The 24000-nt window shown below is 42.1% G+C and overlaps 1 protein-coding gene across 4 annotated transcripts in view; it reads right to left on the bottom strand.

Moving 5' to 3' along the window:
- The window catches only part of TENM2 (teneurin transmembrane protein 2), an 888605-nt gene that overhangs the window by 270013 nt on the left and 594592 nt on the right, over positions 1-24000 (bottom strand). The gene's annotated exons all lie outside the window — the stretch shown is intronic.

Below are 24000 nucleotides of genomic sequence, written 5' to 3'. Positions count from 1 at the left end.
ACAAGTACAATGCACACGTTCTTTAAAAAATATTGCATCTTTTAAAAGTAATAAGAATATGGGGACAATCTAGGTCAGGGAGTAGCAAATTTAAATACCTGGAGGGGCCTCAGCCAGGCAGGAGAGTGGAGTGGGCCAATTTCAGACTGAACTCAGCGGGAGAGGGCAGGGAGCGGCTCCTGCTCCGCACCAGGCCAATTTGGCGGAGCCGGAATGCGTGAGGGCTCAAGGCAGCCATATCTTCTACTTTTTCTGGAAAAGCTGGAGATCTAGACTTTCAGATAAAATTTCCTGATTTTTAAAATGTTGACAATCAACTCAAAATAAATATATATGAGTTCGTGTGCACACACACGTATGTTTATGTATATGTATGTGCAAAATATATATATACGCACACATTTTTTTTAAATGAGAGTCAACAAAGCACACCTGTGAGCCCGCTCAGAGCAGCAGGTTGCTAACTTTCCTCTGAGAGACGAACCCTGAGGACTCAATCTTTGGAGAAAGTCAGGACAGATGTTTTCAAACCATGACTCTTACTCCAAATTGCATTTTTTTTAATACTAAAATCTTCTATCCTTGTAGGGAAAGAAAAAAAAACGAACAAAGGAGAACTCTTCCTCTATAAATATCCCCTTGTAAATATCACTATCTATGACAACTCCACACAAAGTTTTCCTAGCAACAGATTCTCAATCTACGAAATGAAATATTGTAAGCATAATGAAAATGAAAGTAGTTCACTATGCCATGTAAGCCTATAATTTTGTTTTAATGGATGCTGAAACATGACTTTTAATTTGTGTCCTTTGAGAAAGTTTATTTTTTGAAGCTTCCAGGCAGGGTTGGCAGCTCACCGGGTGACTGCTGAGCCTAGTCATTTTGGCCCCTGCCAACTTTTAAAATCCTCAGCCCCTGCTGTCCTGGCTTTAAGAAGTTGGCTCAAGTCATTTATACAAGCAATTTGACACAAATTTCAACTACTTGTCTCCTTATGTGGCTGAGGCTACATCTCCAAAAGGTGTAATCTACATTCTGGGGTTCCCGTGAGGGCTGCAGAAACATTCCGAGGGGAAGACAACATGGCAAGAAGATACCAGGGTTGGAGAGCATCATGACCAACCAGAACAAGAAGGAAAAATATGGAGGAAATGTATTATCTGAAGTTGGCAGCTCCAGGCTGAAATTACTCAGGATTTTTTTTTTTAATGTTCAGAAAAGGACAGCTAAAACCAAAACCCAGTGTGAAATGCCACTGTACAGTGGTGTAGATTTTAAATCATGTCCTCCAAGTGAACCTGTAATTCCTATTTTACATTATGCATCAGTGACATTTTAAATATATCTTTGGGGGAGTTTCATAGCTGTAGCAGGCTATTATATTTTCTGGCATTGTTGTCTGTCTAGTAATGTATTATTATATCATTATTTAGCATTTGTCTGTCTCATATTAGTGGAAAGAGGTGGGAAGGGGGGTGAAATGATGTAATAATGATCCTTCAGAGATGCTATCCAAGCCCCTCACACACAGTTAATGAATTCTCATGTCTTTCTTTCCCCCCTCAATGCCCATCCAAGTGGTGTCATTATTCCCTATTAGTTAGGTAATTATGAGACTTGCTTTGAAAAGACGAGGTGAGTCAGTACACAAGTGAGAACCTGCCCTCCCCAGCCCCAAACCCTAACTTTCCATCTCCCTCTGCCCCTGTGCCCGGGCCCCCCACCCTCAGCTCTCCAGACCACACATGAGAAGGACTTAATTCCCTAAATGAGATACCAGATCCTCCTGCTTCCTGCCTGTTCACCCTGAGCTAAGTTCTCCTTGTGGACTCCAGCTTGTGTGGCCCTGCTCCGGCCATCTGCGTTATGCGTGGGCAGAATTCCTGCGGTTGCCTGTGTGCTGATGGTATGCAGGGGTGCTCCGCTGGGGGAGTGGAAGCACCGATATGGGTGTTGTGTGGTATGTTCCAAATAAAATGGACCGTGAGTTTTCCAAAGAGAGGTCAAGTTCTCTCTCCATTTCTCCTAGAGAAGGCCTAGAGCTTCCCGGGGGAAATGGAAGAGTTGGGGAAGATAGAAGAATATTAAATTCTCCACTCACTCTACTCTACTATAAAGTAACATGCTATTTAGCTGCAAATAAATCAAATTATCGATAGTAACAAAAACAAAAATTATCCAGCATCCTCAGTATTGGAAGACATTCTCCTCATTACTGTTGCTCATTTCCACTGTGGCGTTGATCATATTTGCTCATTTATTTGTCTATCCAACAGTCGTATTTTTCAATGAGGTGCAGGAGATAGAAGGAAATACAGCTACCATAGAGAGTGGTAAGTGATACCCCTGGGGTATAATACGGAGTGATGTGGGAACATCTAGCAGGGGCAGGTAGCTGGAGGTTAGGAGAAGAAAATCTAAAGAACTGGGTTCAAGGATTGAGTCTGCCACTTTCTAGTTGTGTGAACCTGGGCATGCTACCTCGTTTCTTTAATTCTCAGCTTACTCATCTGCCAAATGGTGAGAACAGCAGTAACTACCCGCTAAGGTTGCTGTGAAAGTTAGAAAGGAAGGATGAATGTAAAGTGCTAAACATGCTACCTGATGGCTGGCAAGTTTCCAGAAACTATGTGCAGAACACTGTTCGCTTCGTTCAGGGATAAAAGGATGGGTAAGACATAATTGCAGCTCTCAAGGAGTCCAGATTTATGTGGGGGAAATAAATCTAGACTTCATCTATCTAGGCACAAGCCACAGACTGACAATCCTCAAGCTGAATAGTATCAAAAATTTGAAGATTTTGTACAGTGTTTCAGATTTCTAACTTCCTTTGAAAGCAAATGAAAGAATGGAGTCTGTATCCCCACACAACAACTGGGTAGAGCCGAGTGCTGTTGGGTAGTTTATCTGGTCTGCCATCAACCCGAACAATCTCTGTTCTCTTAACCTTGCTGGATGTACGCATTTGTGTACACTGACTCCTTACGTTACGTTTTGGACTCCTAGCTTAACTCGAGGTACCCTAGTATTCAGTGTGGGTAATGCATCTCTGACATGAAACACCCCTTCCACAACTGATGACCTCAACCCCCTTTTGTGTTTATCAGTTTTCATTACAGTCATCCAATGTACTTGCAGGGTGGGAAGGTTTTCTATTTCAAAAATGCAGCAATGGCTGACAACATGCCTTCCTGCTTTCCAAAAAGCCAAAATACATGAAAAGCCCTTTTCCAAAGCATCTGAGTCTTCAATCTACTGTGAAACAGAAATGAATAACTCAGCTTGATGAAGGAACCCTAACGTCCACTCTAAGTTCCACACATTCACTAGGTTTAATTAATGTGCGTATTATGAACAGCACTTCTATTACATAAATATGAAATCACATAATAATGCAATTTAACCACAAATAACTATGTAACATAAACGCTTATGTGGTATCAATCTAATATGCTATTAGTAGACAAAAGGCAACTGTCATTAAAATATTGGTGCTGATCTATTATATTGCCCCTGATTTACCTTGAATTGAGAACCTGGAATTTATTTTTAGGTACCATGTGGCTTTTAGTCTTAGGAAGAAGGAGCTGTTTTATTGTTTTTTTACTAAAAGCTAGGGAAGGTATAGGTAAGGCTCCTAGAAAAGGTAAGTGAATTTACAGAGAAGGTGTTTCCTGTATGTTTAAAAACTAAGTACTTGAGTGAGCTCTACTGCTGTCCTGCTGCAGGACGGTCTCTGCATCTGTGTTTCTAGATGTTCCGTAGGATAGTTGTTGCCTGTTGACTTCGACAGGGATGCCATTCACATATTCTGCCCTTCCTAAATGCCTATTGGTTGACAGTAGAAATTTAAAAACAAAGCAGTGGGCTGGGCGTGGTGGCTCACGCCTGTAATCCTAGCACTCTGGGAGGTTGAGGTGGGAGGATCGCTTGAGCTCAGGAGTTGGAGACCAGCCTGAGCAAAGCAAGACCCTGTCTCTACTAAAAATAGAAAAATTAGCCGGGCTTGGTGGTGCATGCCTGTAGTCCCAGCTACTGAGGAGGCTGAGGCAGGAGAATTGCTTGAGCCTGGGAGTTTGAGGTTGCAGTGAGCTCTGATGACACCAGTGCACTCTGGCCCAGGTGACATAGTGAGATTCTATCTCAAAAACAACAACAACAGAAAAACCCCACAAAAAACAAACAAAAAAAAGCAGTGCTTCTTTGTTGAGTAACCACAGAAATTCTAACTAAGTTAGATGTGGTAACTGCAAACCCTTGGAGTATCAACTCTTGTGTTGACTACATTGGAGTTGCTCAAACAGCATGCAGACAACCGATGCCCACATTTTAAATAACATATAAAGAAAGAATTTTGAGGGGAGCTAAGGAAATAAATTGTTAATAATTGGCTACTGTTGTTGCAGTCTGCCTAAATAAACAGCTGGAGGAAGCAATGTAGCTGTCCAGTGGTCACACATCTGGTAAGTGGCCAGGCGGGGGTTCCAAGGCAGCCACCAGCCTGGCCATCTGCAATAGACTCTGTCCAGACTGGCACCAGGTCACCCTGTTCAACTTTGACCTTGAATGAGAGCCAGGAAGAATTAGGGGTGAGGATTTTCAAGAATAACAGCCTCTGGTTAGAACTATGGAGGACAGAGTCTATTGCAGATGGCCAGGCTGGTGGCTGGCTTAGAACCCCCGCCTGGCCACTTACCAGATGTGTGACCACTGGACAGCTACATATATATTTTTTTCTGTGTCTGTTTCTGCATCTGCAAAGTGGGTATAGTAATTGTACTTCTCACATATGGTTGTTAGGAGAATCAAATGAGAATATATCTGTAAGGAACCTAACACAATTCTTGGCACACGGCAAGCTATTAACAAGTATTATCACGATGTGTTATTATTTGGCATAATTAATCAGACTGATAATAGTAATAGTAGCCACAGCAGCTACGATTCTGAGGACAGTGATGAGGACCTCCTGGGGTGCTGTGGGTCCCACTGTCCCTATGGCTTTGAGATATTAATAGCAGTTCATGGAGGGAGATATCCAGGTAAAATTACCAACCTCCTACCCCACCACCTTCAAATTCAGCCTGCACAAGGGCAGCGTGACTAAGTGACATGGCCAGGGGCATTAATACAGGCAGTCTCAAGAGCATCTAAGAGCTCACAAAAGTGAAACTCGGAATTCAGAACTGTTCCATTTCCATAAACAAAACGATCGATGTTGATGAAAACCAAACAATAATATATTAACCACAGCTGCCGTGAGTTACGTTCTCACCGTGTGTCTGCAACTGTGTGAAGTGCTTTACATAAATGATCCCGGTGTGTTCCCACTCCCTCTTATGGGGTAGGTCACTTATCAGGCCCATTTCCCAGGTCCAGCAAGTGAGGTTCAGAGAAGTGAAGTAATGAACCAAAGGCCACATGGTTTAGCAGGTGGTAGAGCGGGTACTGGCTCCCAGGGTCTCTTCCCTTCCCAGCCATATTCAAAGGAACCCCAGGCCAGAACACACTCACATGGGTAGGGAACAGGACCGCTGCCCTGCCAGATAGACACCTAGCAAATGCAGAGGAAAACTGGCTGGACTCATTTCTTTGCAGGTTTGCCTAAATGGCAGAATTGAATCTTGTGAGAGATTGGAGGGAATCGCCCACCTCAAAGCTCTGCGCAGCCTTGTGATGCTGCTTGGATCAGGAGAAACAGGCCAGAACAGCAAACTTCAGTGCAGTCTCTTTTCTATGCCTGCCCCAAAGGCCCTCCCCTAACTTCCTCCTCTGTGCTGCATCCCCGGCTCCTTTAATTTTGTATCTAACCAGTGGCATGAGGGATGAGCAGCAGTTAGGGCTGTCGGGGCAGGACCAATGGTGTGCTCCGTCCCAGCTTGTCTTGTCCTGCTCTGACCAGAGGTACTTTGCCAACAGCCTGGGGATGGAGGGATGGAGGGATAGAGGGAATGGGTCCAATTCCAGCCTCCTCTCATGTTTAAAAAGATTTTCTGTAAGTGTTGGGCACTTTGGACATTGAGCTTGCTCCCTCCTTCCTTGCTTTAACATTTACTGAATGATTTGTTACCTAAAGAATGAACTTTTATTTTTTGTTACTGACCCACATATGGTATTGCTGGCTCTGCAGGGCAGTTGACCTGTCTGCAGTACTTCTTAGATCGGCTACTGTGGTAGCAGGCTGCAGCTGCCGTCTCTCTCCACTTCTCAGAGTGGAGGAGAACGAAGAAGGAAGAATGAAGCCGTGAGCCGAGTTATGTCCTCTGTCTCATCCCCCAGCACTCAGCTCCAGCTCTGGCCAGTGCCTCTGGGCCCAGTTGGCACAGTCTTGTTTGGGGGAGGCCTGTCCTTGATAGAAGAGCCCCACTCAGCCTAAATGGAGGGCCAGAGAAGGAAAGGGCTGTGCTCATTCATAAGGGATGATTTCTAGTTCTCCTGCTTACACAAAATATATGACCTCAGAGAAAGACATTCCGAGTGCATTTGCAATGACACACAGCTCAGCATCGCATGGCAGAAACGTGGGAATTATTGTCCTAAGGAGCAATCATTTGCAGGCTTAGAAACCAAAGTTTCGTCAGCACTACCTACACTCAGAAAGGACTAGCGTTTGGAGGAACATCACAGATCATCTAAGAACAATAGCTCCCATTTAATAAGCACCAGCTCTTGATAAGCACTCTAGGTATTTCATCTTATTTAAAACTTTCAATAACCTTCAACATAGGTGTTGTTCTCCATTTTCACGACGAGGAAACTGAGGTGCAGGGATGTTCAGTGATACAAGTCTCCCTCCTTTTATTTTGTATTTAACTGTAATACATCTACGCCCCTCCGGGTGCTTGCTTTGCTCACTGCATGCATCTCTTTTGTAACCCTCGGCATGTGGTTTATGTTAGTTTTGGACTCTCCTGTGTCCTTCACTAGAACGAGAGCTCCTCCAGTGAAAAGAGGCCGTCTCTCCTGCTTTCACCTCCCAGCACAAGGCTGTCGTGCCCAGGAGAGAACCAGTGTTGAAAGAACGAATGAGTCGACAATGTGTGTCTCTGGGGGATTATACTTGGAGAGTCTCAGTGGAGAAGGATCAGAGCAGATTTCTGCCTCTGTCCTTTGAGTGTTCCAGCTGATTTCCGGAATCGACGATGGGCCCTCCTCTAATTCCCTAATTCTTATTGCCCTCAGAGAGCCCATTAGCAGGGAGACAGCCAGATACAGGGGGAAGGTGTCTTTGAACCCCTTTGTCTCTGTTTGTTTTTTGGTTGTTTGTTCCTGGCTCTGCCTTTACCATCTCTTGTTCTTCTTCTTTTTCTTAAATAACAGGTTTTTTTTTTTGGAGATATAATAAAATTCAGCTTTTTAAAGTATACATTTCAGTGTTTCCTTAGTATCTAATTTTAGGACATTTTCTTCACCCGCAAAGGAGACGCCATGCCCATTAGCAGTCACTCCCCAGCCTCTCTGCCCCACCCCCACCCCAGCCTCTGGCAAACGCTAAACTACTTTCTGTTCCTGTGGATTTGCCTATGTGGGACATTTCATTGAATTGGTAATTCCCTCTGTTTTTTATAACACGACATCTGTCTGTTGCAGAGCTCCATTGGATCCATCAAAGTTAGCTCTCAGATGGGGACACTTCATGCCACTTAAAAATATCTTTGCCTGGCAACCTGAAGCAGGTGCCCCACAGGTACTCTTTGGGCTGGGGTCCCGCTGCTGTTGATCATTTGCAGATGGAGGTTGTTAGGTGACGGAATTTGAGAGCAGCTTGGATTCGTGAGGGTCTGAGGGGGAGCCTGGAATTTGTTCTAGTGGTTCAGGCATAGCTATAATCTGAGCCGAGGGCCATTTCTGCTCTGCTAAAACCCAGCTGGGCATAGGCAAGAACTCTGGCGGGGAAGGGGAAAGAAGAAGGGGACTCTTGCGTTGGGTGCGAAATCAGAAGCTGCCCTTGGGTTAAGAGCTTGATAGTGATTGTGGGTCTGGGACCATCTCACCCAAACAGGGCAACTTCTTACACATGAAGGGTCAGAAAGGGATTTTTAATCATTGGTGCTGGTATATTCATTTTTTGCTTTCCTAAATCATCAGGAAAGTATTTCTTGAGATCAATGTCAACTCTATTAGCTACTTTCTAAGTGACAAAGACAAAAAAAAAAAAAAAAGACCACTTGAAATACTTGAGACGAACCCTTCTAAAGAGAAGATTTTATTGCAAAGTTACATCTGAGCAGTGCCTATCTGAGCATTTCAATAAATCTACATTACCCTAGGTATTTTGACATCCTCTGGGAGAGGAAAGCCTATCAGTAGAAAGTAATGATTTTGGGTTTTTCAATTGCCCTAAGGATCTTGACAATACTATTAAGACCCATGCGCTCCCTGTCGAGAAGTTTAGGAGTGAAATTATTAATACGCCCAGACGTTATGTTGATTGTTGTGCTGTAGCAGAAAATACTCTCTCTGTTATTTGAGCTGCATTATCACTTTCCCAAGCAGAGAATTGCATCAAAAATTTAAACTCCTCTTATTCCAGCTCATCACATAGCTTTTCAAGGTCTTATTATAAAATAGGCTGGGCGAAATTTGGATATTTCCCTACCCATGAAACATAATATGTTTTTCAAAGACCAGACAATTTTTTTTTTTGAAAAAGAAAAGAAAAAACCTCACAGTGGAATTCTCTTCCATCAAGATGCCATTTTTTAAGTCTTTTACTAGGCTTTCCTTACGTGTATTTCATTCTTTTTCTTTTCTGTTCTTTTTTTTTGAGATGTTCATAATGCTTTCCCCTGAACATAAGAAGACGATCAAAACAAAGAGAAAATATGATTTTGATTCCAGATTGAGCCTCTGTCGAACAGAATGATGGGAACACACTCTGATCTACACCGTTCATTAATACCAAGTGTGACTGAAGCACACCAGTTAAATGGCAAGGATAGGAGAAAGGTTCCCAGAGCATTTTTACTTCAAAGCTCGGCAGAATTATTTACTATCTGGGTGACCTTTTCCCAAAATCTCTCCTGGTACATGCCTTATAGGGCAAGGGAACAAAAGTTTCTCCATACTATACAAACAGAAGTCAGCTGAATGTCAGACCTTGAAGTGCATCTGGTTTCAGGTCAAGTGACAGCTGATGTAATGGGATGTATAGGAGGTATCTTCAGAACCCCCTTTCTGCCTTTGGACAACACACACACACACACACACACACACACACACACACACACGAGCAAGTTATTACCCAAGAAAAACAAATATCCACTGCCCAGGGTTACATGGCTCAAGTACTGTCAGAGAGAGCACCCTTCGGATTTTCTTCACAATTATTTATTGGCCTGTTTCAAACTTGTCTGGGGTTGTTTTTAACCTCCCAGTTAAAGTAGATCAGACCTCTCACAGAGCTCATGGCCCTTCCTATCACGTAGCAGGGACAATGCGTGTTAGTTCCTAGCTGCTGAGGGGAGATGAGAACCACCCACCGCCCGCACACACTGAAGTCCCTCAGCATGCAAACAACTTCCAGAAAAGACTGGGACCAACGGGAGGCCAATGCGCTCTGCAGCTCTCAGCTTTGTGGTGGGAGGAGGAGTCAATGCCATGAAAACCCCTGGCTCCCACTGTGCTCCGTTGGGAACAAAGGTTTCTTCCTAGCCAGGGTTCATGTTGCCATTTTTTAGGTCTTTTTCGGTCTTCAAGACATTGATCTCTCTAGTTTTGCCCGGGGGACTTCTGGACTTAGGCAACTAAAGTTTCGAGGTACTTGACCTCTGTATCCTCTGTTTCCTCCTCCGTAAAAGGAGTTCGTACTTGGTAAACACAGTTAAATGAGATAGTGCATTTAAAGGGCTCAGACAATGTGCTACAAATAAGAAGCATCCAGGAAATGTCAGTATTTATTTACTAATATTTTGCCTGAATAGGCTAATTCTTTTTTGAGGTGGTGGAGAGAGGGGTGAGACAGACCTTGGGATTCCAAGATTATTATAATATTTTGATGATCTGAAAAACTTTCTGTTGCCAGATACCTTTAAGGTAAATACAACCATTAAGAATAAGGGTTTCTTTTTCCTACTAATGAGTTATAGTAGCTCTAGGTCTTACAGAATACCACAATAATCAGAACACTTATTTTCCACATTTGCAGCTTCATTAAAATAAAACCATCTGATGACGGACAGTTTGAAGTGCCTTAGAGGAGCTTTTATTCCTATGATAGATTCTTTTATTAATCAGCACAAAGAAGGCCTAGGTTTTCTCGAGCACTGGCCATCCTCCTTAGCATAAGACCCCATTTTGCATGAAAATCCTATGATAAAAATCAAGGTTTTAAAGTTTCTTAGGCTCATTTCTGAGCCATGCAGGTTGTTCTATCATCACAATCCACTGTTGCCACTGCTGAACGAAGCTCTGACATCCCGAGTTGTTCATCACAGTTAGATGGTTTAAGTCATGAATTAGCGATTTGTTTCTCAGGGCTTCTTGGGTTACTGAAACATTCCAGTATTTATCATCTAAAATGGGATCATTCTTAATCCCATAATGCAGAGAGGGAGCCATCTCTCACGTGAAATAATCAGATTTGGTGGAGAAAACTATTTCCATTTCTACCACTGCCTATCTGACACTTTAATAGTGTGGTCTAGGAAGCCTTCTCGATAAGATGATATTTGATCAGAGACCTGAAGGAAATAGGGAGAGAGCCATTCTAATGTCTGAGGGAACAATGTTTCAGGCAGCGAAGCAACAATAGAGGCATTTGAAATGTGGGAGGTGTGCAGGGATTGCCCAGAATATCCACCTAGGTTTGTCTATTCCATTCAGCTTCCAGCCTAGTTCTTGAAGAAAATATTGAAGTAAATAAGAAAGGCCCTGATGTGGATCCTCACTGGCCTGTGCCTGATTGGGAACCATCCAAGCAGGCTTCTGCCTCAGGCCCTTTGCATATGCTATAACCTTGGCCTGGGACACAGGTCATTGAGTAGCTTACTCCTCTAATATCTGCAGGTCTCAGCTCAAAAGTCATGGTCTAAGACACGCCTTCCAAGACAACTTCTGCTATCTTATCCTCCTTACTTTGCTTTCTTTTTTTCTAAAGCACACATTGGTATCCTTTTTGTTTTTTTAATTGTCTGTCTTTCTGCACTCTAAAGTAAGCATCTTAAAGGCAAAGATGATATTTTATGTTATTCTCTTCTGAATCCCTGGCTCCTGAAACACTTGGTAGACACAATAAAATGGGTTTTGAATTAATTAATTAATTAATTATATATTGTCAAGTATGGCAATGATAAAGAAATTGGAAGGATATTCAAAATTCCCACAGAAATGAAAGTGTCTCAAAGGGGCCGTTGGATGTTCTCATTGGAGACAAATCTCAAAAGCTTGAGCTCAACAAAATTTCAAGGAAAAAATTATTGTGGGCTTCCTTGCCAAAACACAGCTCTATCTCACGCAAACCACAGCAATTTTTTCTCTTCCTGAAGCAACCCAAACATGACAACAAATGCCTCCCAAGCAGAAATCCCCATGGAACTAACGCGGGCAGAGGCCTCCCACACACCCCAAGTGGGAATATACACATTTCACTTTCAAACTCTGACTAACCGGATCTCCTGTGGCTCCTTCTGCCACTGAAAATGTTCGCTTTCCATCATGAATTCATTGCATTAAATAATGTTTGCTAAAGGCCTCTGACTCACCTCGGCAGGGTGAATCCTGATTCATCTACGTAGTTGGTGATACAAAAAGCAATCGAATGTGGCAAAGAAAAAGGATGCTGTTGCTAAGAATTTGCAAATCAAAAACAAAACACATGGCATTCTGCCTCCTTAAGGAAGCCTTTTTAGAGTGGTTCAGATGCAATCCAATGGTTTCCTCAACCCTCTGTTGATGACAGTAAGACATTTTATGATTGTTCTGTTCTAGGTCTAACACTGGAGCTGATATTGACACATTATATATTGAATGACTGTATTTGGTCATATTTAGCCCACTGAATCTTCATAAAGCCTCTCTGGCATTTACATGGGATATAATTGGAGAGTTTTCATTCTGTGGGTTTCTTTTTGTACAGAGCCTAGTGAAGTCATATCCAAGCAGCCACTTGATAAAGTCTTTTATATCCTCTGAGAGAAATCTAAAGAACCGACAGTTCTCTCCATAAGCTTTCTTTTGCCTTCTCTCCAATTACAATCCTTACACAAGAACACTGACACATGGGCTAAGCTCATTTATGGCAAACCATTTTCAATCATTTATTTGTTCGTTCAATCTTTCATTCATGTCTTCATTTGTTCACGTGTTCCTTCAGGCTGCAATCAATTACTGAGTACCTACCCTGGGTCTGAGAGCTTTTGGAGGCACAGGGTCCCCGGCCTGGAGGAAGGTAAACAGACATGTCCTATGCTGACCTTTTGGGTAAGCCACAAAGATTACATCTTAACTTTTTTAATTTCTTGTGGTCGTTACCCACCAAAATGCTTTACTTTTCCATGTATGTTTTTATTCTTGTTTCAGCTTATGTCTGAAAATTTTGTAAAGGCCGTTATGACATATTGTTTTGAAAAAATTTCATATATGCATATCATTAAACTATACATGAACGCCTTCCTCCTCTCTTCTCCCCAGTCTTATCTCTTAAGGCTAAGTTACTATTCTGTTGGGTCTATATCCATGCATGTCCCAATGTACAAGGTTTTTGCTAGCATACCATTTAAAAGATGCTCCATAGCACACAGAGAAATTCACAAGAATGCTAATTATTACCTGTGGAGAGAAACTATAACATTTTGATCCATTCGTGCTTTCAACTGAACATGGTATTTATCAACTGTCTTTTATGTTTAATTCTAGATAATAGAGCATGGCAAATTGGAGTCTTCAACGAAGCACAAGGGATACATGTGCTATATTGCTTTCTTTGCCAAGTTCAGGGTCAGAAATCTTGCCCTGGGTTCTGAATTGCTGAGTGGAGTCTATGCTGGGGAACAGTTGGAGCCACATGACCTTCGGGCTGGCTACTCTTTGCACACATAAAGTGGAGCAAGACAGCTGGATTTATGAAGGGAAAATGGAAGTGGAGGGTGTAAGGAGGTTTCACCACCTGAGTTTCCTCCACTTGTCCAGTCCTCATCTATCTGCACATCTTCGAGTACTCTGAGAACCCTCATGTCGATTCTATGGACAATACAGATACCCTTCACTTCGGTGTTTTTCTAATTAAAACACATGCAGTCTGATTCAAAGAAGAAACCATAAACAGAATTAAGAAAAGCCGGCAAATGCACTTTGTGCTTCTTTTTTTAAAAAAAGAGTTAACTAGCTGAAAATGTGAGAACCGTTTGATTAAGGAACAAAAAAAATTAATGACATAAAATTAAACAGGAATAGCATGTGGCAAAAGAGGGTCATGCTGGAAACACACATTTCACTTTTGATAGACACGAAAGCTATCCAAAACACCATGACGGGAACTTTCACGCATTGCTCGTGGGGTTGCAAAAAGGTACAGCCACCCTGGAAAACAGTTTGCCAATTTCCCACGATGTCACCCTCACCACACTGCTTAATAATCCCAATCCTAGGTGTTTACCCTAGAAAAATGAAAACTTAATGTTCATCCAAAAAACTTCACGTGAAAATTTATAGACACTGTATTCATAGTCTCTAAAAAGTGAAAACAACCATATGTCCTACAAGCGAAGGAATAAACAAAGTAATTCATACCAGGGAACACTATGCAGCAATGTTGATACATGCACCACCTGGATACATGTCAAGGGCAGCATGCTAAACGACAGAAATTAGTTTCAAAAGGTTTCATACTATATAATTCCACTTATATGACGTTCTCAAAAAGACAAAACTCTAATGACTGGGAACAGAAGAGGCGTTGAGTCCGGGGAAGTGTGTGACTACAAAAGGTGACACAAGGGAAGTTTTTGGGGGTGAAAAGGCAATTCCGTGTCCCTATAGTTGTGTTGGTTCCAGAAATCTACACATGTGTTAAAACTTATAGAACTGGACACAGTAAAGCCAATTTTATTGTATGCGAATTTTAAAAATATAATAAAACATGGAATTAAATACCATGATGAATGCTAAAAATAAGGCAGAATTATTCGGGTCTATGGAGAAAAGACTTGCTTCAGAGCGGGAACAATTTCAGGCAGAGAAGTTGAGGTTATTCTCTGAAAAACAAGGGAGAAAATCAACCTGAAAACTTGAAAATATATTTCTGACATATTTGTCTCATCCTTAAAAAAAAGCATGCTGGAAAAAGCAAAAGCAGAATCGACATCTGTGTAAAAGTCTTTTTGACCTATTGCTAATAGTTTTTGTATTTGAATTCATTTACATTTATTGTTTGCTAAAGCTCCTGTGTCTATCGCAGGCTGTTTAAGAAACTCCACTGTGTACAAAGGAGAAAGAATGGCTTTGCTGCACGAAATCGTCGCTTCTCTACTGACACTCGGCGCAATCTATAACCTTGTTGAAACATTAACAGTACTACATTATTCATCACAGTAAGATTATTAGTTGATGGGAAGCAAATCACAGAGCTTCACAACCTGCTCTACTTCTTGACTGCGTACAAGGCGATTTTTCATGAATGGAAATTGCTACCAAGGAGGAGAAACTTGTTTGTCTTAGGAAATTTCCAACAGTTAGAAAAGGGGTCAATTCTGAGAACGCAAAAGTGCGAAATGATAAAAGAAGGAAAAAAAGTTTCAAAATTATTTCGAAAGAAGCCTAATAGCTCAGCAACATAGGTAGAGCTACAGAACATGAGCTGGGAGCAGTGGAGAAAATCAGACCTGTTTTGTTTAACATGATAGTACGGCTCTGTATGTTGCCATGGATTTATTGGGAAAACACCTTTAGGAAATGCAGGGAATGCCAAACACATAAAATGCCGGCAATTTATGTAGACATTGAAAATGACTTGGTCTGTTTTAGTCCCTGTGTCATGAACACCAGCAACTAGCAAACGCTTTCTCAGATCCTCCCGGAATACTTTCCTGGACCACTCTCTTCCCCTGCAGGCAGAACTGACGTCTCTCCTTCACGACTTCCAGGAACCATGAATAGATGCTATTTTCCCACCCACCACTCTCATTCGTTACTGTCCTTATCTTCTTGCACGAGGGACTGAGCCCCAAGTCCAAGGGCTCAACTGGGGTTGGGGGGTAGCAATAACTCCTTGATAGATCACAGTTTCCAATAGCAACAGCTTAACCTGGGGAAACAGGTGTGGAGTAATTAGCATAGCTCTCTGCACGGCTCCGGCACCTGTGACCCACATCGGCCCTGTCCGTCAGAGCCCACGGGGATCCTAAATGACGGGGCAGGGAACTCGCAGAAAGGAGAGGATGTACAGAAAATGACACTGCCTGGGCTCACAATAGGGACTTGGGCTCACAAGGGCTAATCCCAGGAAACAGAGCAGGGCAAATGTGGGAAGTGCGAGGATTCTAACCAGAGTACCCTAGGTGCTGGCAACGTAGGAAGCTCCATTGCACTCGCAGCTCTTCGTCCCTCCTCAGTTCCCTCTCAGTGTGCAGAGCAGTCCGTGTCCTGCTGGCTTCCGCCTTTGCGGGGACACTCTTTCCCTGGCTCTGTCCTTATCCCTTACTTGTTCTGACCTTTCCCATAAACACTCCTGAGGACACAACTAAAACGCCGTCTATTGTTTTGCCTCTTCTCACCCCTCTTCTTCGCTGCCGGTCTCAGAGGAAGTCAGTAAAGAACCATCGTTCTGCCTACCTGGATGATCAAGGGCTGCGCAGCCCGCACAGCCGTCCTGGGGAACGCGTGTTAAGCTAAGCCTCCTCCGCTGCACTGGTCTCTGCCAGCTCGCCGTGACGCTGGGCACACAAACGCCAGGCCCCGGAAAGCTGCCGTGGCATGGGCTGGAGTCACGTTTCCCACCCAGCGGAGATCAGTGTCTTGAACAAGGAAAACCTTGTGGGAGGACAGGAAGGTTCCAGCGTTGTGGGCCCGCCCTGAGTCAGACAGGCCGCTGCTATCTTTGTCTTCCCTCCCAGGGATCACACTGCCAGTCTGGTTAATACCCAGAGGCTCTCGACATTTCTCATTGCTCCAGCCAAACTCCCTCGTCCCAATTTCTTCCTCTGAAGCAGCCCTTTCTCCGTGTTACATCAGTGGCTAGACTTGTCATCAGTTCTTGTTTTCCGGGGGGAAACAGCCCTTTTCAAGTACTTGGTTCTAAAGGTGACAACAAACGTGGATGTCTACAGTCCTACTAGGTTACATTTTGGTCATAAAATGCGGTATAAGTTGAAGCCAAAACAGTTTTAAAGAAAATTTCAGGAGAGAAAATTGACATATTTCCCCTTCCAAGGGGAGGGAGGGCTGGTGTCCGAGTTAAGTGAAAGGCAATTGTTCCGCCCCCTTACCATGTCCCTTTCTCCCATCAGTTAGGGACAAAACAATTAATTATAGGATAGGGTGCTAGAAATTCAAAACATTTGGAAGCTTATAATAGGATCTGATGTAACATTATGTGGACAGATTTTACTCTTCTAGAAAACAGCCTTTCTCAGCCTAACCAAAGAAAGTGGTCCAGGGGTAGTACATGTCCAGGGGGCCGGGGGAGGGGATTAATCCCAGTTTAACCTGATTTCTGAAATTGATTTGATAATTCCAGATCAAGTGGCACCTCCAATAAGGGGTAACCCCAGATGTCTTCACCATATTTATACTCTTTTGTCGTCTCCTTTAGTACTTTCTATGTGTCAAATTCATTTTCGTACTTATTCATTAACAATATTGATGTTAATAATTACAATAACAATAGTTGACTTTTTTGAGCACTTACTGCCTGACAGGTTCGGTGTTAAGAACTTTACATAGATGATCTTACTGAATCATCACAATGACCGTTTATGGGGATACCCATTATACAGATCGGGAGGCTGAGGTTTAAAGAGCTTAAGTAACTTGCATCAGCTGAGAAGTGGGAAGCAGCCCAGGACATCTGAGCCTACAGCCCTGGCTCCTCACACTCGGTGGTCCTGGGTCACGAATGTGTCTTTCATTACACATTATTCATAAACCAGGTAGTCCAAATGAGTGAGTTTTCTAGACAACTAAAACGTACTGTCTGCAAGTGCTTGATATTTTTATTTTAACCATGCTGTGTGGATATAATCAAAATTGGAAGCTAAATTTGGCTGCATTTTTAAAGAGAGCATAATGAGCATAATTCAACGTTTAATTGATGACTGAAAACCTATTAAGAGCAAACGTAATTGTACTGTGCAGTCATATAGCGATGTATCTCCCTTTGATTTATTCTGTCTCCTTCCTTGAGGTCAGGCTGTCAATCTTTGGGCTGCTCTTGGGCCTGTCGTTCACACCATTGCACACCTCTCTCCATTTCTGCCATTTATCTCTAAAGTTCTTGTTTTAAATATTAAATTTGTTAAAAATCGCATGTTAACAAAGAACAAACAAGACCCTAGATGGAGGCCTAACGGGGTACAGAGCAAAGGCTTTCTAAAAGATATTTTGAGAACTTAGGAGGGAGTTTTTTAAAAAACTTATTTCTCTACTTGGGGTTATAGTCCAGAAAGCCACGGTGGCCAAGGGCCTGTCAAGAACGCTCACTGTATTCTGAATTGTCACTTAACTGGTTTCTGCACATGACCTGGTTTTCCCAGCTGGAATATAAGACAGGAAGGTGGCGATCACCTTATATTTAGAAAATGAACACGTGCCAGTGCTTAGGCCAGGGCTGCAAAGATAAGAATCCCCTTTTTAGGAGTTTAGAGTTTAGCTCTTTTTGACACAATGCAAAGGCTGCTATGGTTGTGGGTAAAACAAGGGACACTTGATTTGGCTTCGGAGTCAGCAAACTATGGCCCATGGACCGTATTTAGCTCCTGAGCTAAGAACGTTTTATACATTTTGGCAGGATTGTAAAAAAGAAGAAGACTATGTGATAGAGACCATATGCGGCTCACAATGTGAAGCCTAAAATATTTACTATCTGGACGTTTACAGAAAAAATTTGCCAGTGCTTGGCCTAGTAGATGAGGGAGGGCTTCCTGGAGGAAGAGGTGCACGAGCTGTCTCATTGTAAATTCATCAGGGTCTACTGTGGTCTTATGCACATATGCATATATACTTATTATATGTATATGAATGAATGATGAAACAAACAGGCATAATTGGTAGATTGCCTTAGAGCTGATCACAGACTATGGTTCTGGCTCATTCTACTGGACTGATTGATACCTTAAGCAAATACAGACTCTCTCTAAATCAGTACATTTGCTTTAGCTCATTGGAGAAACAACTGAGGGGGAAAAATCTTTAGAAAAAAAAGGAAACAACCAAATTTCCTTTCTCAGGTTCCACATTATATTCATTCACAATCAATCTGTACAGGATTGAGACATTCAAATATGGACTTACAGCACGAGGCATGCAGCTAAGCGTCCAATAAATGACGCAGAAGTTAACACCCTCTCCCTTCCGTCCCCGACCTGCAATTGGCCTCCCAACTTGCGACTGTTCACCTAGGCAGCTCAATATGGATGATGGTAAAATCTGCAAGCATATCTTTTTTCTTCCGTGGTGTTTTATATCTCACCTACTATTTGGACTTTATTGAAACAGAAATGTCACACTGCTATCTTTAGAACACTCATAGAGTTTGAGCTAAGAACACTGTAGCGGATGCCCTACACGAGAAAGTGAGGAGATGCCGATTTCATCTCTGGAACAGCAAAAGTAGACACAGTTTCAAAACAGCTATTAATCTGCGATAAGGGAAAAGGCATAAGGCCTCAAGATCTTCCTTCCAACTACCGTCAAAACCAAAGTTAAATAATCCAGCTATTTCTGAAGCAATTAGCAGTATATATTATTTCCCAGCACTCATGAATGAAATCATTTTGGAAACCAGTGCTCTTGACATGTTTCACTATAAAATCAATTACTTTTAAAGGCAAGAAGCTCATTCTCCACCCGGGGAACATATGATACACCACCTGCCTACTCCGAGAGACGCTTCATGTTTTTGAAAAAAAATGGGTTTATGGGATTGGGGTGCTCTCCCTTCTGGTATTATCTGCACATTTCTGCAGTAAGGAATTTGAAACATATCCCAATACTTCTATAGTCATTATGTGGTCCAATTTAGAAGCATTCTGAGTCTACTACACCATCAGGAAACTTTTATCTTCTGTTAGGAATTAGGCTTTCCAAACCTGATATGATCTTAATTATCAGAAGTGGCTGCTCACCCAAGTTCAATCTCTGACATCATAATAAAGTACAGTAGCTCCATTTTAGATGAGAAAAAGCTGATTCAGGGAGATACTGTATATATCTGTTTGCATAGCAGGAATCAGGCCTGAATTTATTTTCCTAGAGATGTTTCATGGATAACATTTTCATTTTCATCAAAGGCAAGCAATTTAAAAGTTCTCCTGGCTGTTGACAATCTCTATAGCAGGGAACCTGGGGTGATTACAAATGGCGATGCTTTTCAAGGGACAAAGGGTGCTATTTTATTTCCAGAGCATATAGCATGAGGCATGGTCAGAATGGTATTGCATTAGTTTGGGATCTTTTGCTTTTTGCAGAAATCAAAGGCAAACAACTGCTCCCAGCCAAAGTCGGCACTGACAAAGTTGTAAGCCTCATGCAACTGTATGGTGTGTACACATTTCTCAATAAGTGTTTGAAATTGGCCATTTTTTTTATCAGAGCAAAAACAGTAACTCTTTTTGAGCCATTTTAAATATCATTTCATGAATTTCCAGTTTGGTTCAATAAATGGCACCTTGAAAAGAAATTATGCTTTTTTTTTTTAAAAAAAGCTTTCTTCTCCAGAAATGATTTACTCATTGTTAGAAACTGGCCAATCATAAAAAATTTTTAAAAAGTCTCAGTCAATTTAAACTAAGTCATAAGTCAACTGTCAATAGACATTAACATCCAGGATTTTGGATGGGGCCTGGAGTTCATGCCAAAAACCAAAAAAAATTACATTTTTTTTGGATCCTTTTATACAATGTCACTAGCTTATTTATTCCTACAACAAACTGAGAATTTTGTGTCTAAACAGTCATAAGAACCCTGATAAAAACTAATGTTGGCCGGGCGCGGTGGCTCACACCTGTAATCCTAGCACTCCGGGAGGCCGAGGTGGGCGGATTGTTTGAGCTCAGGAGTTTGAGACCAGCCTGAGCAAGAGCGAGACCCCGTCTCTACCAAAAATAGAAAGAAATTACTTGGACAGCTAAAAATATATAGAAAAAAAAATTAGCCGGGCATGGCGACACATGCCTGTAGTCCCAGCTACTCGGGAGGCTGAGGCAGAAGGATCGCTTGAGCCCAGCAGTCTGAGGTTGCTGTGAGCTAGGCTGATGCCATGGCACTCTAGCCCGGGCAACACAGTGAGACTTTGTCTCAAAAAAAAAAACCAAAAAAACCCAAAAAACTAATGTTAAGAAATCTGCATTCGTGGGGGTGCGTCTCAGGCCATGTCAAGATTGCCATGTAAGTTACCTCTGGAAAAAGCCCCTTCTATCTGAGGGGCTCAATTGATCTTTTTATGTCTCTGGTCTTCTCTGGAAGAAAGTAAAAATTGCTATTTCCCTAGAGCACCGTAAAGAGATCTGAGCATGCCTCTTCTTTAAGCAATAACCATTAATATGAGTTCCGCTTGTACCAGACATCTGTAATGCTTTGGGCTGTATTTTCTGGCAAGATAACAGTGTCGTCTTGAGAATTGGTGCATGAAGAGGACAGAAGGCAGAGAGGCAGAGCTGAACTGCTCACTTGTGCTCCTATCTGAGGGACAACAGCTCTTATCTTGCATGAAAACCTAGCCCTGAGTCATAAAGAAAAGTTTCATAAATCTTCCCCTACCAATTTTGTCAGTCTCTATGCTTGCTTATGGCTCACGATGACCTTGGTTAGAATCCACTCTCCCCTGGAAGGATTCAAAGGGATCTGAAATAAGATAACCGAAGAACGTCTGTTAGACTTTTTCAGGTCCAGATTCCAACTTCTTTGACAACCCATTTCAAGGGTAATCTTTCTTGAAAATGAGGCAGAAATAATGTTCAATTTCAGTAGCCAGTTATTGAGCATCTGTTGTGTGCCTGAGTCTAAGCCTGATGCCAAGAACATAGTGGTGTCTAAGATATAGTCCCTACCCCTGGGGAGTTTGTAGTGCAGAAGTAGAGACAGGAACTTGATAAGTGAAAAGAATGGGGGAAAGTGTAAGGTATTCTGAAATTACCTTCTTCTGATGATAACATGATGAAAACTCAAATGCCTTTTGCATGGACTCAGAATTTTCCAGATTAGGGCAATTTCATTGGCAGGCCAGGCAGGCTCTGACATACTTTAAGAGGCATTTTTCAAATGCTCTTAGAAAAGTCTAAGAATTATCCTGTGCTTCTTCACACATTCTTTCAACAAATATTTTGATGTCTCTCATGTGCTAGGGGATGATATGGGCATATTGCCCCACCTTCATTGATCGCTAAATTGTTAAATGTGCTGCTCTTCCCATTGGATGAAATTTTGGAAATGTGAAAGCTGTACCAGATTTATTATGGTGCCTGGGATTATACCAGGAATATCCTTTATGGGCCTTCAGGAAATGAATGCCTTCAAACTTGCTACAACTTCATGTGATCCAAGTAATCTCATTATTATTCAGTGTTGTATCAAGACGGAGTTTTGAGGGACTGGGAAATAGAACTGGTAGGTTTTGACATTGGAGAATGAAATGGGAACCATAGACATTTAGGGGGTTCCTAAAGAGGATAGGAAATGCTAACAGGAGAGATGAGAAATGACAAAGATAACTTTCATACTTGCCTTAAGATTCTTACTGTGCCTCCTATCCTAGACAAGAAGGAAGAAAGAGGAGGAAGGGGAGGAGGAGGAAGACAAGAGAAAGGAGGAAGACAAGAGGAAGGAGAAGGAGGAATCATGATTAATTGATTTTCCTTTCTGCTAGATGAAATACATCATATCAACCTACCTCCTGGACATCATTAGCTATATTGGGATAATGTTGGTGACATCCCCACCAAAATTTTAAAATAGTATTTAGCCTTCCTAAAGCATACCTTTATAACCATTGGCGTTTGCAATTCAGAATGTCAGCCTCACTATAGCAGAAACCACCAGGCTGGGTCTGTTTTAGAGTGAGGTGGGCAGGCTCCCGGGAGACGGGCCAGCAGTGGAGATTCGGATGGCATCCCGCATCCCCAGGCAAGCCAAGGCAGGCATTCTGTTTTTGTCCTGACTGACACCAACCTCACTCTGGCTAATGAATCCCCTCACTCTGAGCTCTGTCCAAGCCAGAGCCGCCTTCCTAGGGGATTTAAATAAAGAAGCAAAAACACCCTCTAAACTCGGTTCCAACATTGCTTGCTTTCTTCACATGCAAACCATTTGCTCAAGGAAGCAGCCTGCCCTCCCTCCCTATGTGCAGCACACACAAGGAAGCCTTCCTTATGGATTGGCATAAAAATAAGGATTGATTTACGCATTTAAGTCCACCAATGGAGTGACATAAACCCAGCTGGTGTCTCTGCATCCAGGAGACTACATTAGCACCACTGCATTACCTGGGAGATGTGCAAAATCACACGTGGCTGCCATCTCCCCCCACTCAGCAGCAAAGAGGCTCACAGGCCCTATTCGCTCCACAATGTCAGCGGAACAATGCAATGTTCAAAAAAGATGTCCCTAGGACTGCAAGGCAACTTCGTCATTATAAAACACTGGGAAGAAGTAGAAAGTGGTAGAGAAATTTTTGACCTTAGACTGATGAACTCAGCACCACTGAAAAGGTGGGTTTTAAATCATAGGCCCACAAGACATCTGTGGAGAAATCAAAACAAAAATTTAAAAAGAAACACTTTAAAATCCTCTTTTTTCTTTCTTTTTCACAAAACGTGAATGTACACGCACAAACACACACACACATACACACACACACACACACACACACACATACATAATGGGTTACTTACAAGAAGGCAAAATTCAAACCCTGAGCTGTTAATACCAAGTCTTGTTCCGTTTTGTTTTAATTAAACTTTTAAACTTGAGATAGTTGTAGAGTCACATGCAGTTGCAATAAATAATGCAGAATGATGCCAAGTACCCTTTGTCCAGTTCCCCCCAATGTTAACATTTTATAAAACAATAATATAATACCACAACTAAGAGATTGGCACTGAGACTGTCAACATACAGAATGTTTTCATCACTAAGAAGATCCTTCATGTTGCTCTTTTATGGCCACACACATTCCTCTCCCACTTTCCTTTTTAAACGCTGAGGTGAAGCTTATATATATAAATGTTAAGCATACAATCTGAAAAGTTTCGATAAACATATATTGTCATATAACTATAAGCTTTCTCAGGATAGGGAATATTTCCACCATCCTAGAAAGTTCCCTGGTGCCCCCTTTCCAGGCAATCTCCAACTACCTGTAGGCCACACTTATGATTTCCATCATCATAAATTAGTTTGACATGTTTTGATCCACGCTGTTGAGTTCTTAGCAGCTCATCCCTTTGTATTGCTGGATAGTATTCCATTGCATGATGCTATCAGAATTTGTTTATTCACTCACCTGTGAATAGGCATTTGATTTGTTTTCAGTTTGGAGTTATTGAGAGTCAAAGCTGCCAATAACATTCATGCATAAATCCACATTTGGACATATATTTTTATTTAGTGGGTTTAATACTTAGGCATGGGATTGTTGGGTATATGATTAACTGTATAAGAGAATGCCAAACAATTTTCCAAAATGAGTATGCCAGCCTGCACTCCACCACCACTGTATGTGAGATGCTCTACATCCTTGCCACTATTTGGTGTTGTCAGTCTTTTTAATCTTAGCCATTCTAGTGGTTATGAAACGATATCTAACTGTTTTATTCCTTTCTACCTAAAGGCGTGTAGAAAGGGGGTCTG

This window comes from Propithecus coquereli, unplaced genomic scaffold (assembly GCF_000956105.1).
Source record: "Propithecus coquereli isolate 6110/MARCELLA unplaced genomic scaffold, Pcoq_1.0 Scaffold483, whole genome shotgun sequence".
Classification (NCBI taxonomy): domain Eukaryota; kingdom Metazoa; phylum Chordata; class Mammalia; order Primates; family Indriidae; genus Propithecus; species Propithecus coquereli.
This window is presented reverse-complemented; position numbering and strand designations above follow the sequence as displayed.